The 16,727-nt window shown below is 40.3% G+C and overlaps 1 pseudogene across 1 annotated transcript in view; it reads left to right on the top strand.

Moving 5' to 3' along the window:
- The window catches only part of LOC114316508 (cinnamoyl-CoA reductase 1-like), a 45,130-nt pseudogene that overhangs the window by 9,443 nt on the left and 18,960 nt on the right, over positions 1 to 16,727 (top strand). Inside the window, exons 2-4 of the transcript XR_014365342.1 lie at positions 81 to 250; positions 1,305 to 1,490; positions 1,643 to 1,805. The product of XR_014365342.1 is annotated as a cinnamoyl-CoA reductase 1-like (transcript). The remainder of the gene's footprint in view (positions 1 to 80; positions 251 to 1,304; positions 1,491 to 1,642; positions 1,806 to 16,727) is intronic.

A 16,727-nucleotide genomic window follows, 5' to 3' on the forward strand; every position in this document is an offset into this window, starting at 1 on the left:
TAACATGTTTATGAACATATATTCCTTGATCTAAAAGATTTTCATATGGCTCTGTAAATCCTATTCAATTTATCTTGCAGATGATGAGAAAAATTCTCATTTGAAAAAACTTGAAAAAGCATCCGAGAAGCTTAAACTCTTCAAGGTGGACCTGCTGGATTACAACTCTCTTTCTGCAGCCATCACGAGGTGTGTCGGAGTGTTCCATGTCGCCAGTCCAGTTCCCCCCGGCAGCTTGCCAGATCTGGAGGCAAGAATACCTTGTGATTGAACTTGTTTATTGAAATCATTTGCATTCTTCTTGGCAATTTTATATCTATATTGACTTCTGAACCTATGTGGAGTGTTGCATATTGTCCTCATCTTGATATTAGGATGACCACGTAACACTGCTTCATAGTCCATACATTCAGCCTGCATCAGCCCATATGGCTTCAATTCTACTGTAACTTGGATTCTTATGGCAGCGAGAATTTCTGGATATTGCATCTCTTTATCTAATGTGTTTAGCTATTTGATTTTGCTACTTTTTTGGACTGAGCCAACTTACGAGAATAAGAATCGTGAAAATATGATACCGGTCCGACCATGCTTGTGTTTTGTTCAATTCTTAATTCATCTCAACAAAACTTTTGTCCCAATTAATTGGGGTTGCCTACATGGGTTCATTTTTTGAGCAAGTTATCCTATGGTGACTTTTGGGTACCAAATTTTGAATACCACTTGTTGTGTCACCAACCCATTGGTTTAATGAGTCCCACCATTCATTGGTGACATAGTAGATAGATAATATCCAAATTGTTACCTGAACTTGGTCTCCGTCTTTTTTTTCTCTTCATCTTATGTATCTTGTTCTCCATCCGTACAACTCAAGATAGAGAGCATTGTAAGCCTTCAATTTAATTTTAACCTCCTTAACTGCTTTAGATTTTCCTTTACCCATTTGTTTCTTGTAAAAAAAAAAAATTATTCATTCTCTTTCCAATCATTGTTATTGTTCCTATGTTCCAAGTTCCTAATTGTATTTTACACTCTTGGACTACTTTCTTTATGTGCACTTGTCTATTAAAGTGTTAGCACCTTTCCCTACTTCTCACCAATTGAGGATCAATGTGGCATGTCACTTGGGGGAGTTGCTGGCATTTTAGTTGCATCTATGATAGCAAAGTTAATCCACAGGTAATCACAGGATTGAAATGTGATGACATGTGTAATCATTGAATGTTTATCTTCAATGGGACTTTAATGTGTTACGAGTTTGGTGAGTTATTTTACTTCCATAGTATCTAATAACTTTAGTGCAGGTGCAACTAATTGAGCCTGCTGTGAAGGGTACTCTTAAAGTACTCAAGGCATGTTCTGAAGCAAATGTCAAACGAGTGGTGGTTGTATCTTCTGGAGCTGCTGTTTCCGTGAACCCTGAATGGCCCAAGGGTCAAGTGAAGGACGAGACTTGTTGGTCTGATGCGGAATACTGCAGAAGAACTAATGTAATCAATTAAACAAGCCAACTTTAAACTTGTAATGATTATGTTGCGATTGTAGTGCATTTCTGCTTGATATTATTCAAAGCTTTTTAAAATTGTAGGTTCCATGCTAATGTTTTCTATATTTATATTGATTTTTTGGTTCTTTGCCCTAGAATTGGTATTGTCTTTCCAAAACAAAAGCAGAAAGTGAGGCTTTTGAGTATGCGAAAAGAAGTGGGCTTGATGTTGTAAGAGTGTGTCCAACCCATGTTTTGGGGCCAATGCTCCAGTCCACAGCAAATGCTAGTAGTTTGGTTCTCATTAAGCTTTCAAAAGGTACCTAATTGAATAAAACCTATATCATTTTATTTTCTCAGGTAGAAGTAGCATTTTTTATCCATGTAAATCTTGTTTTCTTTTATTCTAAATGATGTGCTCATATGTGTTCCTATGCATGTTTATATGCTGCGGTGGAATGTTAACTTTTGAACTTTAATGCTTGAGAAGTTACTTTTGGTATTACATTCCATATGGGAAGCATTTTTGCTCTGCTTTATCCTTCTTGTTATGCTTTAAGCCTACAATCTAGGACTCCAATTTCTATTAAAAGGATAAATGTGTATATATATATATATATATAATGCCCGAGTTTTGGTGATGTTAAGCCTTGAGGAATGGTGATGCTTGTTTTTCCAATCATTCTCATTATGATTGAACTTCTAGAAGGTGAGGCCAATTGAGCTCCAAAGTTCAGTCTTGCAATGCTTTGATTGAACCCTTTCAAAAGCACTGAAGTCACCCTACAGAATTTAATTATGCTTTCCTATTAAAGTCATTACATAAGGATGAAATGGCCATATATGGAAGTATATGTGATGTAGGACGAGTATGGATTACTTTCCTACAAGTAGTGAGTCCGGGTTAAGTATACTGGTAGCCGCAACAAATAGACTTATAGTTCTAGATTTGGTAGGAGTTTGTGGCTGCAAAAGTATTTAATAAAATAGGAGTTTAAGGGTTTGTAAAAATGTAGGGTTTTGTGAATGAAAATACAAGTGTTTAGGGATTGTTGGGTGGCTGTTCTAAGTACTCTGATGTAACACACTCAAAATAGACTCATTATATATTTGTCACTGACATGCAATATTTAAAGTAAACAATTCATTATCTCATTCATCAGTGTATTTCTAAATAAAAGCATTACATGTAACATCAAATTAAGTGCCCTACGGGCTTACATCTTTCCAAGCCAACACTTGGACACAAAAATATGAGTTCTAACTCAAATACAAGTAAAGCCCTAGGCTTGAATGTTTACATGTACTATCAAATCAAAACAACTAACTGAAGATAGTCTTCAAAATCCAAAAGTCAAATCCTTCCAAGCTAAGTCTTTGGAGGTAGCTTATCACCTGAACCTGAAAATGATGTTCCCATAAAGGGTGAGCCACAGCCCAGTAGAAAAATACTAAACCAAATATAAGCATTGAATAAAGCTATAGCATTGAATAGATGGTTAACCAAGATAATCAATTGTATCATTATATGACACTAATGTCTAAGACACATTTCACTTTCCATTATTATCAACATGGCTCAGAACCTGGCTAAACTTACAACAGTGAACTATATATCATATTCACATTACTTTCAATATCAACAAAACAAATGAGACTCAGGCTCATATCAAAACACTTCATACTTCCCGTTTGATACACATTGTAGTGCTGTATCAATAACATGTAAAAACACTTCAATATAATAAGCACACATAATAGTGATGCTAATGGAGTCCATCCCCTATCTCCTCCCAAACAAAATCCGGTTTAGAGGTCCATCCCCTATCTTCCCCTAAACCGTGGAGTACATCCCCCATCTCCTCCCAAACAATATGCATATGCAATGCTCAATCAATACATGTAATTTCTGTATTAATTCAATAGTCTAAATTTATGACTTAAACAAATTGATTAGTTTCAATTTTCCCTAATCCACATGCAATGTCTACAACAAACACGACTATCCTCCACCGATAGCCCAAAACAGTTATTTCTAGACTGGAAATAAATATATCAACAATTCAATAGGCGAGTGATTTTAATTATCCAACTACACCATTTAATCAATGAATTCCTCAATTTCATGCATTTAACCAATTTCTCCAATTTCCTTAAATTAATTATACAAATTAATTTATTAATATAACTAGGGTTTTTCCGAAAATTACCAAAGTACTCCCAACATATCAAAATACCAAAACTTAGAACAAAACTTATAGGATGGAGTAGGAAATCCCTACCTCGAAGAAAATAACCCGAATGGAGAAGACGAAGATGAAGACCTAAATTCCAAAGTGCTCCAAACCACCAAACGTTCAGATTAAATGGAAGCCCTTGACTCACTCTATCTTTTTAATAAAGGACTAAGGTTAGATACTCACCCTAGGTAGATCAATTCTTAGAGAGAATGCAGGTTTTGAGAGAGAGAGACTCTCAAGGGGCGGTTTTTAAAAGTTAAGAAAGAAAAGTAGGTCAAAACGTGATCTAAAAAGTGAAATCACGGACTGATGTAGTCGACTCCCCACTCGAGCGTCGAATACGCACTCCCAGTACTTTTGCAGAACCAGGTCCCCGCTCGAGCGTCCAACTCCACGCTCGAGCGGCACTCACACATTTCCACTCGAGCGTCCAATCCCACGATCGAGCGTCCAACACTGCACAGGAAATACTGGATGGGTGATAATCCCGCTCGAGCACCAAAACCCCCGCTCGAGCGGACAAGCAACAAAAGAATCCCCGCTCGAGCGGACAGGTCAAAATCTGGGCAACTAGTTTTGGCATCTAAACTCAACCGACTTGTAACAGACCCGCCCAACACATCCTATAACTCAAATACAAAGAGATTAAAGGACGACAACAACCAATATATACTGACAGGATCCACGGAACCTAAGTCCATATAGCGATCCCGGTATTCCCTGTTGTTATTGAACTGTAATCCGGACTTGGTTCCGTAGGTTTGTTGTTGTCTTATCCTCTTTTCTATCCCTTACTCTTTGTCTTAGAGTTTTGGGTTGTGTTGGACTTGTTGGGAATAAGTTGGTTATGTTTTAGAACTTAGAATCTTTGCCCAGTTTTTGGCCTCTCCGCTCGAGCGGGGGTTTCGGCGCTCGAGCGGGAAAATCACCTTCCCAGTATTTCCTCTATGGTGTTGGACGCTCGAGCGTGAGGCTTGACGCTCGAGCAAGAGTTTGTGTGTGACGCTCGAGCGGGGCGTTGGACGCTCGAGCGGGGACCTGTTCTGCAAAAGTTCTGGGAGCGTGCATCCGCCGCTCGAGCAGGGAATTGGATGCTCGAGCGGGGATCTGTGAGTGACGCTCGAGCGGGGAGTTCGACGCTCGAGCGGGTCGATCTGTATAACACACCGAGATTCAGCTTTTTGAATCACTTTTTGATTTCCTTTCTCTCTCTTACTTTTCCGAAAAGCCATTGGAGAGCACCTCACTCTAAAACCTAACTTCTCTCTTAGGATTGATCTAGCTAGAGTGTTTTCCTCACCTTGGGCCTTTGTAAGAAGTGTGTTGATCGTCGAGGGCTTCGTTGTGATCCAAGAAATTTGGGATTTGGAGCACTTTGATGTCGGGTCATCTTCTCTTTTTGAGTTCTTCATTTGAGGTAGGGATTCTCCTTGTTCTTTTTCAATACTCCGTCTACAGATAGACATGTGATAATTTTTGTATTGCATGAAAATTGTATCACGTTGGATTTGTTTGAAAATCATGAAATAAACCTAGGGTTGGTTGTGTAGAGAATGGGTTGGCTTCATTGATTGTTGTCTTGGCTAAAATAAATATAAATTAGCATGTTGTAGTTAAATGAGGAAAAGCCCTAAATTATATTTTGGTTGAGTAAATTATAATGGGGGTTTGTTGACCATTGTGTGTAAATCTCTTTTGTCAAATGAGTGTGGTAAGGGTGTTAATACCTAAAGGATTAACCATGGCTTGGGAATTGATTTTATGGAAACATGATTAGTGGAGTTGGTTTTGTGATAACAACAAGGAAATGGAATCATTTTTGTGAAAATGAGGGAAGTGTTTTCGAAATAAGTTTGAGAATTGGATTGTGGTATCTTGAGTGTTGAACACACATGTAGAAGTTGTATCTTTAACTATCATGTTAATATTGTTGTTGGGTTCGTGATTCATGATATTTGAGTCTTTTAATAGATGTACTAACTATATGCATCTAGAGGTTTTGTCCTTGGTCATCGGTGGAGGATGACACGGTTGTGTAGAATTGTCGGGTATGCATTGTGCCATTGATTAATTGAACATCGTATGTGATGAAGTGCTAGATACATTATATATATGTATATTTGCTCGGAAGGAGATAATCATGTGTTCATATATTTTAACACATTGCTGGTGTCTTGATAGTTTATGTATATGCATTATACATGTTGGTTATGCCTTGATGTGCTGTGATTGTTGGTGTTATACCCCGCGCTTATAATCAAAGGTACCATTACCTTCCAGCTAGCGCCTGGAGAACTGACTGCGCTAATAATCGAAGGTACCATACCCCTCCAGCTAGCGCCTGGTAAACTGGCTTGTTGTTAATGTTGTTGAGTGGGGTGTATTGTTGGCTTACTACGCACATAGCTAGTAGAGTGAAATGGGATTGCTGTTGTTTCGTTGTAACTGAAAATATCATGGATTTGATTGGTTACAGTTCGGAGGACCGAGTTGCTCCATTGGTTGATTGTATACATGTTGGTGGGTCGTAAATTTATATTTTTACAAAGATATGCATGTATAGTTATGATAGAAATGGAAACGAACCAAAATGTCATTTTTGTCTTTTGGAAAGTATGGAGAAGAACGAATGTTTTATAGATAAACATGTTTGAAAAGGTACATCTGAGTATTTATAGGAAATGGAAGAGGGTATCGGGCTTAGTGAGATTATTTCCTAAGTACTTGTTAATGTTATGAAAGATTGGGAATGGGGATAAATGAAAGGAAAAAGGAAAGACAAACCACTTGTAGCGTTGAATAAAACGGTTGTTTTCGAGAAAAGTTCATACATATATATTTTGTATAAACTGTCACATTACTATTCTAGTACGAGAATGAGTGTTCATGATCATAGCTATCTGTAAGTTGTTATTGTTGAGGATCATGTTGAGTTCCCTACTGGACTATATGTTCATCCCACGTTGTTGAATCTTTTTCAGGTATTAAGCAGGTTGAGCTGCAAGATTTGGATCTACTTATTTACTGGCCACGGGGCCTCAGTTATGTTGGCGGAATGCCATTGTTGTAAAAGGGTTACACCCTTCTTCTTGTATCTTAAGTGATGTAAGCCCATGGGCAATTTATTAAGTATGTTCATGTAATATTTACTTTGCATACGAATGAGAGTATTGTTAATCACTTCTACGGATTGAATGTATCAGTTTATTTTCCGTATGTTATCCTTGAAATTGAATTAAGTTAATGAATTTGGTAATGACTTCGAGTAATAAAAAGTGGGGCGTGACAGTCCGGATACAATAATCTAAAGGAAAAAGACCGGGGTCGCTATCTCTGAACAGTGATGTGAACAGTAATCTTGTTGGATAGAAGGGAAGAGAAAGAGAGAGAGAGGTGCTTCACTCTCACAAGGGATAGGCCAATCACACAATCACAATCTCAAATTTTCATAATATTAACTCTTTTTCCTCAATCATTAAGATTACACATATATTTATAGGCTAAAGACTCTCCTAATTCTATAAGGACTATAACTCAAATTTAGAAATCAAAAATATTTAGCAACTACTAATATTCTAGACCAACTATGACTTCCAATTCTACTTCAATCATAATAGGAAACTTTAATGACTTTTAATTTTACTTCAATATCAAAATAGGAAACTTGGACTTTTGACCATTAGAATTATTTTAGACATAATAAAACTAGGGGTGAGCAGCGGATATACTGATCCATCCAAACCGACCGAACTGAACCGAATAAATCCGCCGCATTTTGAACGGATGCGTGATGACGAGCGGATAGTTGCGGATTGATTTTTTCAATCTGCCTAATTTTGAACAGATGACGGATTTGAGGTTCCGTTGGCCGCAACCGAACCGCCAAACCACCAGCACCTCTACTAATTTATAAGACTTTGTTTTCAATTTGTTTAATATTTTGTTTGTGTTTTCAATTGAAAAAGAGTTTAAATATTCTGTTGAATATAGTCTGTTGAAAAAGAGTTTTCAACTTGAATATATTTTTTGAATTGAAAAAAATAAATATATTATTTATCTATATTTTTTGGTTTTTTAATCTAAATTTGAAAGTAATAAATAAAAAAGATGATATATATTGGTTGATTTTTATTTTAAAAAACAGATATAGATGTAACAATACAGAGAGATACAATCTCTACCATTACTCTATTCATGATTTTGGTGGTTTGAATTATTTTTATATTTTAGGAATCACAGATTGTAATACTTTATGTGGATGAGGCATGTTGTGATTGTAATATGTGGATGAGGTATGCAGTGATTTTAATACTTTTTTAAGTCATTAACGTAATATTTTTTTTTTTAGGAAGTGCACAAGTTGAATTATGTTGAAAATTTATAAAATTTTAAACTGACAAATCGATTCGCATCTATTTGCCAATCCGCTCAATCCACATCTGCTGGATTAGCGGACCGATGCGGATTGATTTTCTCCAATCCGCCAATCTGATGGACAGATGATGAATTAGGAGTTCTATGGCCGCAACCGACCCGTGCCCATCCCTAAATAAAACCCATATATAATAACCCATTTAATAACTTGATCCAAAATAAAATCTATGGGCGACCCCTACAACCCATGCCTAACAATTATTAGAATTATTATTATACCCTAAATTACTAAAACTTACTATAATGACATGAAGATTTGAAATTATTCCAAATATTTAATTTTTGATGTCCTAAATGTGCTTCATGTGAAATTCCAGATTTGCTTTTCTTTTTTCTTTTCTCTATGATTCTCATTATTCTCCCTTGCATTCGAAAAAACTCGACCTCGAGTTTTATAATGTTGAAGTATGAGGATTATGGAATCTTGCACTTGCAAACATTTAAATTGATTGTTTTGAATGAACGATGAGAAAATCAAAAAATTCAATGTTGTCATCACTCCATTGACCACATCAAATTTATTAGGAATAACAAACTCAATGTGAACTTCATTTTTTTTGTGAAGACTAGAAAATTCAGTGGCATTCTTATTATTTTCTTTGGCTTTCTTGGCTTTAGATTCTTGATCATGATGATCTTTCATGGTTTCTTTAGTAAACAAATTAATTTTCGCCTTCATTTCTTCAAGATCTTCAATATTAACAACATGTTCATCTTGCTCTTTTACAGTTTCTTCAAAATCTTCAACACTATCATCCTTTTGCTTTTAGATATTAATCTTCTCTAAAGCAACAGCCACTAATATTTTCATGAAAGCTTTCAATCCATTCAAAGTTGTCTGGATAGTATGCACATCACTCTTTATTGTTGCAATATCCTCCTTAATTATCCCAAAATCCTCCTTTAACATCACAACATCTTTCTTAGTAGCTCTATAATTTGTTGACGAGGCTTCAAATTTCAAATTTAATTCAATGCTTGTCAACATTGTAATAAAGAAAGAAATTTCATCAAAAGATTGGTAACGAACAAGATAGGATCTTGACACTTTGATACCAAACTAATGTAGGACGAGTATGAATTACTTTCCTACAAGTAGTGAGCTTGGGTTAACTATACTGGAAGCAACAATAATAGACTTATAGGACTAGATTTGGTTGGAGTTTGTGACTGCAAAAGTATTTAAAAATATAGGAGTTTAAGGGTTTGTAAAGGGGTAGGGTTTTGGGAATGAAAACACAAGTGTTTAGAGGCTGTTAGGTGGTTGTTCTAAGCACTGTGAACAGTGATCTTGCTGGATAGAAGAAGAAGAAAAGAGAGAGAGAGAAAGGTGCTTCACCCTCACAACGAATATGCCAATCACACAAACACAATCTTAAATTTTCATAATATTAACTCTTTTTCCTCAATCATTGAGATTACACATATATTTTATAACGACCCCGGTCTTTTCCCATTTGATTATTGTATCCGGACTTAGGTTCCGTAGCTCCTGCCATTGTATTATGAATGTTACCGTCCTTTAATTTCCTATTTCTGAGTTGGGAGATGCAATGGGCAGGTTTATAGCAGGTTGGTTGAGCTTGGGAGCAATGGGTTGCTGCCCAAAATTTTGACCCTTCGCTCGAGCGAGCATTTCTTCGCTCGAACGAGCTTTTCTTCGCTCGAGCGAGCTCTTTGTTTTGGTCCGTCGCTCGAGCCAGGGTTTCTTAGATCGAGCGAGGATTGCGTTTTGTAGTAAGACCTGAGAGCAGAGGTCTTTGGCTCGAGCGAGATTTTCTTCGCTAGAGCGAGTTAGTTCGTTCTTCGCTCGAGCGGGAGTTCCTTCGCTCGAGCGTGTGTCTGGTTACAAACCTGAAGGTTTGAGTTCTTCGCTCGAGCGATATTTCTTTCGCTCGAGCTAGCCTTTGGGTTGTTGGCTCGAGCAAGGCTTCCTTGGCTCGAGCGTAGCTTTTCTGTGTCTGGTCGCTCGAGCGACCAAGTATTCGCTCGAGCGAGCCTGTCAGGTTTAAATAGGCAGCAGCGTGTTTCAGATCAGTTTTTCATCCACTTTCAGATTCCAAAACCCTAGGTACGAGTTCTCTCTCCCTCTACACACCTTCTCTCTTAGGATTGATCTACTTAGAGTGAGTTTCTACCTTAGATCTTTTATTAAAAAGATAGAGTGGGTCGAGGGCTTCCATTTAATCTGAATTGTTGGTAGTTTGGAGCACTTTGGAGTTTGGGTCTTCATCTCCATCTTCTCTTTTGGGGCTATTTCTTCGAGGTAGGGATTTCCTACTCCATTCTATAAGTTTTGTTCTGAGTTTTGGTATTTTGATATGTTGGGGATACTTTGGTAATTTTGGGAAAAACCCTAGTTGTATAATTAATTCTTGAAATTGGGAAAATATGGTTAAATTCATGGAATTGGGGAATTCATTGATTAAATGGCGTAGTTGGTTAATTTAAATCACTCGTCTATTGAATTGTTGGTATATTTATTTCCAAGTCTAGAAATAACTGTTTTGGGCTATCGGTGGAGGATAGTCGTGCTTGTTGTAGACACTGCATGTGGATTAGGGATAACTGAAACTAATCATTGATTAAGTCATCAATTTTGACTGCTGAATTAATACAGACATTATGTGTATTGATTGTGTGTTGTATATGTTATGTGTTTGCATACATTGTTTTGTGTGGGAGGAGATAGGGGATGTACTCCACGACTTAGGGGAAGATAGGGGATGGACCTCTAAACCGGATTTTGTTTGGGAGGAGATAGGGGATGGACTCCATTAGCATCACTTTTATGTGTGCTTATTTATATTGAAGTGTTTTATTGATACAGCACTAAAATGTGTATCAAACTGGAAGCATGAAGTGTTTTGATTTGAGCCTGAGTCTCATCTGTTTGTTGACACTGGATGAATGTGAATATATTATGTATGGTTCACTGTTGTAAGATTGGCCAGGTTCTGAGCCATATTGATAATGTTGGAAAGTAAAACAAGTCTTAGGCATTAGTGTCATGAAACTGTATAATGATGTAATTGATTATCTTGGTTAACCATCTATTGAATGCTATTGCTTTATTCAATGCTTATATTTGGTTTAGTATATTTCTACTGGGCTGTGGCTCACCCTTTATGGGAACATCATTTTCAGGTCCAGGTGATAAGCTACCTCCCAGGACTTAGCTTGGAAGGAGTTGCATTTTGAAGACTATCTTTAGTTGTTTGTTTTTATTTGATAAATAAACAAGCCTAGGGCTTTATTTGTATTTGAGTTTGAACTCATATTTTGTATCCAAGTGTTGGCTTGGAAAGATGTAAGCCCATAGGGCATTTAATTTGATGTTACATGTAATGTCTTTATTTAGTAATACTCTGATGAATGAATTAATAAATTGTTTTCTTTAAGTAATGCATGTTGATGATATACATATAATGGGTTTATTTTGAGGGCGTTACAACTTGGTATCAGAGCGTACCGGGTTTGAATACTTTGGGTACGTGGGAAGTGATTAGTATCACAATGGGTTCGTCTCGTCTGATAGAGACTTAGTGTAATGTTATATGCTTATGTGATAACATGTTTATGTGATTATGTGGGTATGGAATGTAGTTTCTAGGATGTTGATTGGACCTTTGAGTTTCCAATAGTCTTGTTGGAAAGGCACTTGATCACTGCTGCTTCCAACCGGAACTATAGTAACGCATTGGGACTATCATTATCCGGGAATGAAATTCGTAGGTGCTTATGTGATTATGTGCTTACGTGGAATGAATTATTGTTGTCCAATGCATTAGGACGTGGGTGTTTAGCTTCGGCACATTTATTAATGTGCTAATGTCTTTGTTTCCTTTATTAGGATGTCAGGACGGGGACGAGGACGCGGTAGGCGTGGTAGGCCGGTTAGGCAGGAGGTGCCTGTGCCAGAGGAGATTCCAGCAGTTCAGGAGGGTATTGGCCAGGCCAATGTGGTCGAGCCAGTAGGCCAGCAGGCTATGGGCTCTCTAGCCCGAGAGATAGCAGGGGCATTCAGGGAGTCAATAGGCATTCTCAGAGCTGAGAATCAAGCTCGGGATGTTGTTGCAGATGCAGGACCTTCTTTTCTGAAGAGGGAGTTCTTCCGGTCTAATCCGGAGGAATTTGTGGGTGATCCTAAAGAGCCGCTTAAGGCAGATGAATGGCTCGAACAGACAACGAAGACGTTTGAGATGCTTGGCATCGAAGACGAGGGGTTGAAAGTGACCTTGGCATCTTTCCAGTTGAAGGGGGATGCGGGTCAGTGGTGGAAGTTTACTAAGGGTCGTATAGGAGGTACATGGGAGGCTTTTGTGAATGCTTTCCAGGAAAAGTTCCTATCTCCAGCAGTTAGGGAGAAGCTGAGAGACCAGTTCTGCCAGCTTAAGCAGTCGAGTTCTTCAGTGGCCGAGTTTGAGGCTGCATTTACTAGTTTGTCCAGGTTTGCACCTGAGTTGGTGGCGTCTGAGGAACACCGTTGTATTGAGTTTGAGAAGAAGTTGAGGCGTGGTCTCAAGCTGAGAGTTGGGGGAACTATGATTCGGGATTATGGGCGTATGGTTGATGCTGCAACTCATATGGAGATCATGATGCAGGAGGAGGAGGAAGGACAGAAGGGCTCCAAGAGGAGTCAGGATGGTCAGAGTGATGGTAGGAGACAGAAGGGTTTTAATCCTCAGCAGTCTCAGGGTAGCTTTTTTAGATCGACTTTTCCTGTGCCGAGTGCTAGTTCGGGGAAAGGCAGTCAGGGAGACATTACCTGTTTCAAGTGTGGCCAGCTGGGCCACAAGTCTCCAGTTTGTCCTCAGAGGGGAGGAGTGTAGAGAGCAGCATCATCTTTGGCTCGATCTCAGAGCCAGAGTCAGGGTAGAGGCCAGCCACTCTCGTGTTATCAGTGTGGTCAGCCAGGGCATATGAAGAGGTATTGCCCTCAGTTGGGTGGCACACCTGGTGCATCTGGTTTGAGGCCGATTCAGGGTCAGCAGCCAGCTCAGTCGGGTCAGGCCTCGAGGGCCAATCAGGGGGCTTCATCGTCCCAGTCGGTGCAGCAATCTTATGCTCCTAGGGGTGAGCAGGTTGATCAGAGGTCGTCTGGGCGCGTGTATGCTGTTACCGCGCAGGATCTTGTGCCAGCACCGTCAGTTGTGAGAGGTACCTTCTTGTTTTGCAACTCAGTTGCTAATGTTTTGATTGATACGGGTGCATCCCATTCCTTCGTGTCTGCTGCATTTGCATCTGTTTTGGAGTTGGAGTTAGCACAGTTAGCATCTCCTATTTGTGTAGTGTCACCTCTTGGGGGTGAATTGGTTTTGAAACAAGGTGTTAGGGGTTGTGATATAGAGGTTGATTACCATAGAATCCCATTTTCCTTTGTAGTTATGCCTATGAGAGGTTTCGATGTTATTTTGGGTATGGACTGGTTATCGTCATACTGGGCAGTTCTTGATTGCTACCGCCAGAGGGTCACTTGTTGTATCGTGAGCGGAGAGTATTTTCATTTTCTGGGGGACCAGGTTGGTAATGTGTTGCCACCGGGGTATGTTCCGCGAGGACGGAGTGAGCTTAGTGGTCTACTTGCTAACCTTTCGATTAGTGAGGATGATGAGACTCAGATTGTGTTGCCAAGGGTGGTTTGTGAGTACTCGGACGTCTTTCCCGAGGATCTTGTTGGTTTGCCACCGCACCGGGAGATTGAATTCTCTATTGACCTAGTGCCCGGCACGGCGCCGATTTCTATGGCACCTTATCGTTTTGCCCCAGCCGAGTTAGTTGAGTTGAAGATTCAGCTCCAGGAGTTACTAGACAAGGGTTATATACGTCCTAGTGTTTCGCCGTGGGGAGCACCGGCCCTCTTTGTCAAAAAGAAAGGTGGTGCTTTGAGACTTTGCATAGATTACCGGAAATTGAACCGGGCTACGGTTAAGAATAAGTACCCTATGCCTCGTATAGATGATCTGTTCGATCAGTTGAAGGGTTCTCGTTGTTTCTCGAAGATAGACTTGAGATCAGGTTATCATCAGTTAAGAGTCAGAGAGGAGGATATTCCGAAGACGGCATTTCGTACACGGTATGTCCACTATGAGTTTCTGGTGATGCCATTTGGGCTCACCAATGCACCAGCAATTTTTATGGATTTGATGAACCGGATATTCCGGGAATTTTTAGATCGTTTTGTAGTCGTCTTCGTGGACGACATCCTTATTTATTCACCTTCTGAGGAGAAGTATAAAGAACACTTGAGAGTGGTGCTTGAGTTACTTAGAGCCCATAAGCTTTATGCTAAGTTTGGGAAGTGTGAGTTCTGGCTAGAAGAGGTCAAGTTCTTAGGTCATGTAGTTTCTGGAGAAGGAGTGTCTGTTGATACATCCAAGACTGAGGCGGTGCAAGATTGGGCACAGCCTAAGAGTGTGTTTGATATCCGCAGTTTTCTAGGGTTAGCTGGGTATTATCGTCGGTTTGTGAAAGATTTCTCCAGATTAGCATCGCCTTTGACTAGATTGACTCGGAAGGGAGTCAAATTTGTATGGAGTGAGACTTGTGAAAAGTCGTTTCAGGAGTTGAAAGTTAGACTGACCACCGCTCCAGTATTGATTATTCCAGAGAGAGGGTTGGGTTTTGCAGTCTATTGTGACGCCTCACGAGAGGGTCTAGGTTGTGTGTTAATGCAAGAAGGGAAAGTAGTTGCCTATGGCTCACGTCAGTTGAAAATTCACGAGCAGAATTACCCTACGCATGATCTAGAGTTAGCAGCTGTGATTTTTGCCTTGAAGATTTGGAGGCATTATCTTTACGGTGAGAAATTCAAGGTATTCTCGGATCATAAGAGTCTGAAATATTTGTTTACACAGAAAGACTTAAACTTGAGGCAGAGGAGGTGGATGGAGTTTATAGAGGATTATGACTTTGAGTTACATTATCATCCGGGAAAGGCCAACGTGGTGGCTGATGCCCTTAGCAGGAAACCTGTTGGTGACATAGCTAGTATAGCCATCTGAGAATGGGAGATGTTGGGTGCACTTGGGGAGTTTAATTTACATCAGGGCGAATCCGTTGAGGCTGCGGCCTTGTTTTCTGTGGGTGTGCAGCCTACACTCGTGACTCGAGTGTTAGAGGCTCAAAGTTGTGACCTTGAGGTAGAAACCCTCCGTGAGAAGATTTCCGGTGGGAAGGTTGAGAAGGGTTTGACGGTGTATCCCGACAGGAGTGTAAGATACCGAGACCGTCTGTTTGTACCGGAGTCTTGTCGAGAGGAGGTACTCCGAGAGTTTCATCATTCACGCCTTGCGGTGCATCCGGGAGGCACTAAGATGTATCGGGATTTGGGTCGCCAGTTCGGGTGGCGGGGTATGAAAAGAGATGTGGCAGCTTTCGTATCTAAGTGCCTTACTTGGCAGCAAGTGAAGGCCGAACATCAGAGGCCAGCGGGTTTGTTGCAACCCTTGCCTATTGCCGAGTGGAAGTGGGAACACGGCACTATGGACTTCGTTGGGAGCCTTCCGAGGACTCAGTGGGGTAGTGATGCTATTTGGGTGGTTGTAGACCGGTTGACTAAGTCGGCGAATTTCATTCCTATGCGTGTGAGAGATTCAGTCGATCATCTTGCCGATTTGTACATTCGGGACATAGTGAGGTTACACGGGGTCCCAGTGACGATCGTCTCAGATAGAGATCCTCGTTTTACTGCCAGGTTGTGGCTGAGTTTGCAGAGTGCCTTAGGCACTAAGTTGACCTTTAGCACGGCTTATCATCCACAGACTGACGGGCAGTCCGAGCGTACTATTCAGATCCTTGAGGATATGCTTCGGGGTTGTGTTCTAGACTTTAGTGGGTCGTGGGAGTGGCACTTGCCGTTGGTGGAGTTTGCCTACAACAACAGTTTCCAGTCTAGTATCGGTATGGCACCGTTTGAGGCCTTGTATGGCCGACCGTGTAGATCTCCTGTTTGTTGGGCCGAGGTGGGTGATGCACCTCTGTTGGGTCCGGAGTTGGTGAGGGAAACTACGGAGAAAGTTGAGCTTATCCGTAAGAGGCTTGTTACAGCACAGAGTCGTCAGAAATCTTATGCAGACCGTAGGAGGAGACCTTTGGTGTTTGAGGTGGGTGATCATGTCTTTCTGAAGATATCACCTAGGCGGGGTTTGATGAGGTTTGGGAAGAGCGGGAAGTTGTCCCCTCGGTTCATTGGTCCTTTTGAGATCCTTGAAAGGATTGGCGAGGCTGCTTATCGTTTAGCTTTACCACCGCAGCTGTCCGGAGTACATGACGTGTTTCATGTGAGTATGCTTCGGAAGTATGAGCCGGATCCATCACATGTGTTGGATTGGACCGATTTAGTGGTTGATGAGGATGTCTCGTATGAGGAGAGACCAGTTCGGGTATTGGATAGGCGGGATCAAGTTTTGCGAGGCAAAACCATCCCTTTGGTGAAAGTTTTGTGGAAACATCACGGAGTAGAGGAAGCCACTTGGGAACGTGAATTGGAAGTTCGCCAGAAATATCCGGACATGTTTATTGATTTGTAATCTTATAATTAGATTCTGTTATATTGTTGAACTTAA

This window comes from Camellia sinensis, chromosome 3 (assembly GCF_055761805.1).
Source record: "Camellia sinensis isolate YWXY chromosome 3, ASM5576180v1, whole genome shotgun sequence".
Taxonomy (NCBI): Eukaryota; Viridiplantae; Streptophyta; class Magnoliopsida; order Ericales; family Theaceae; genus Camellia; species Camellia sinensis.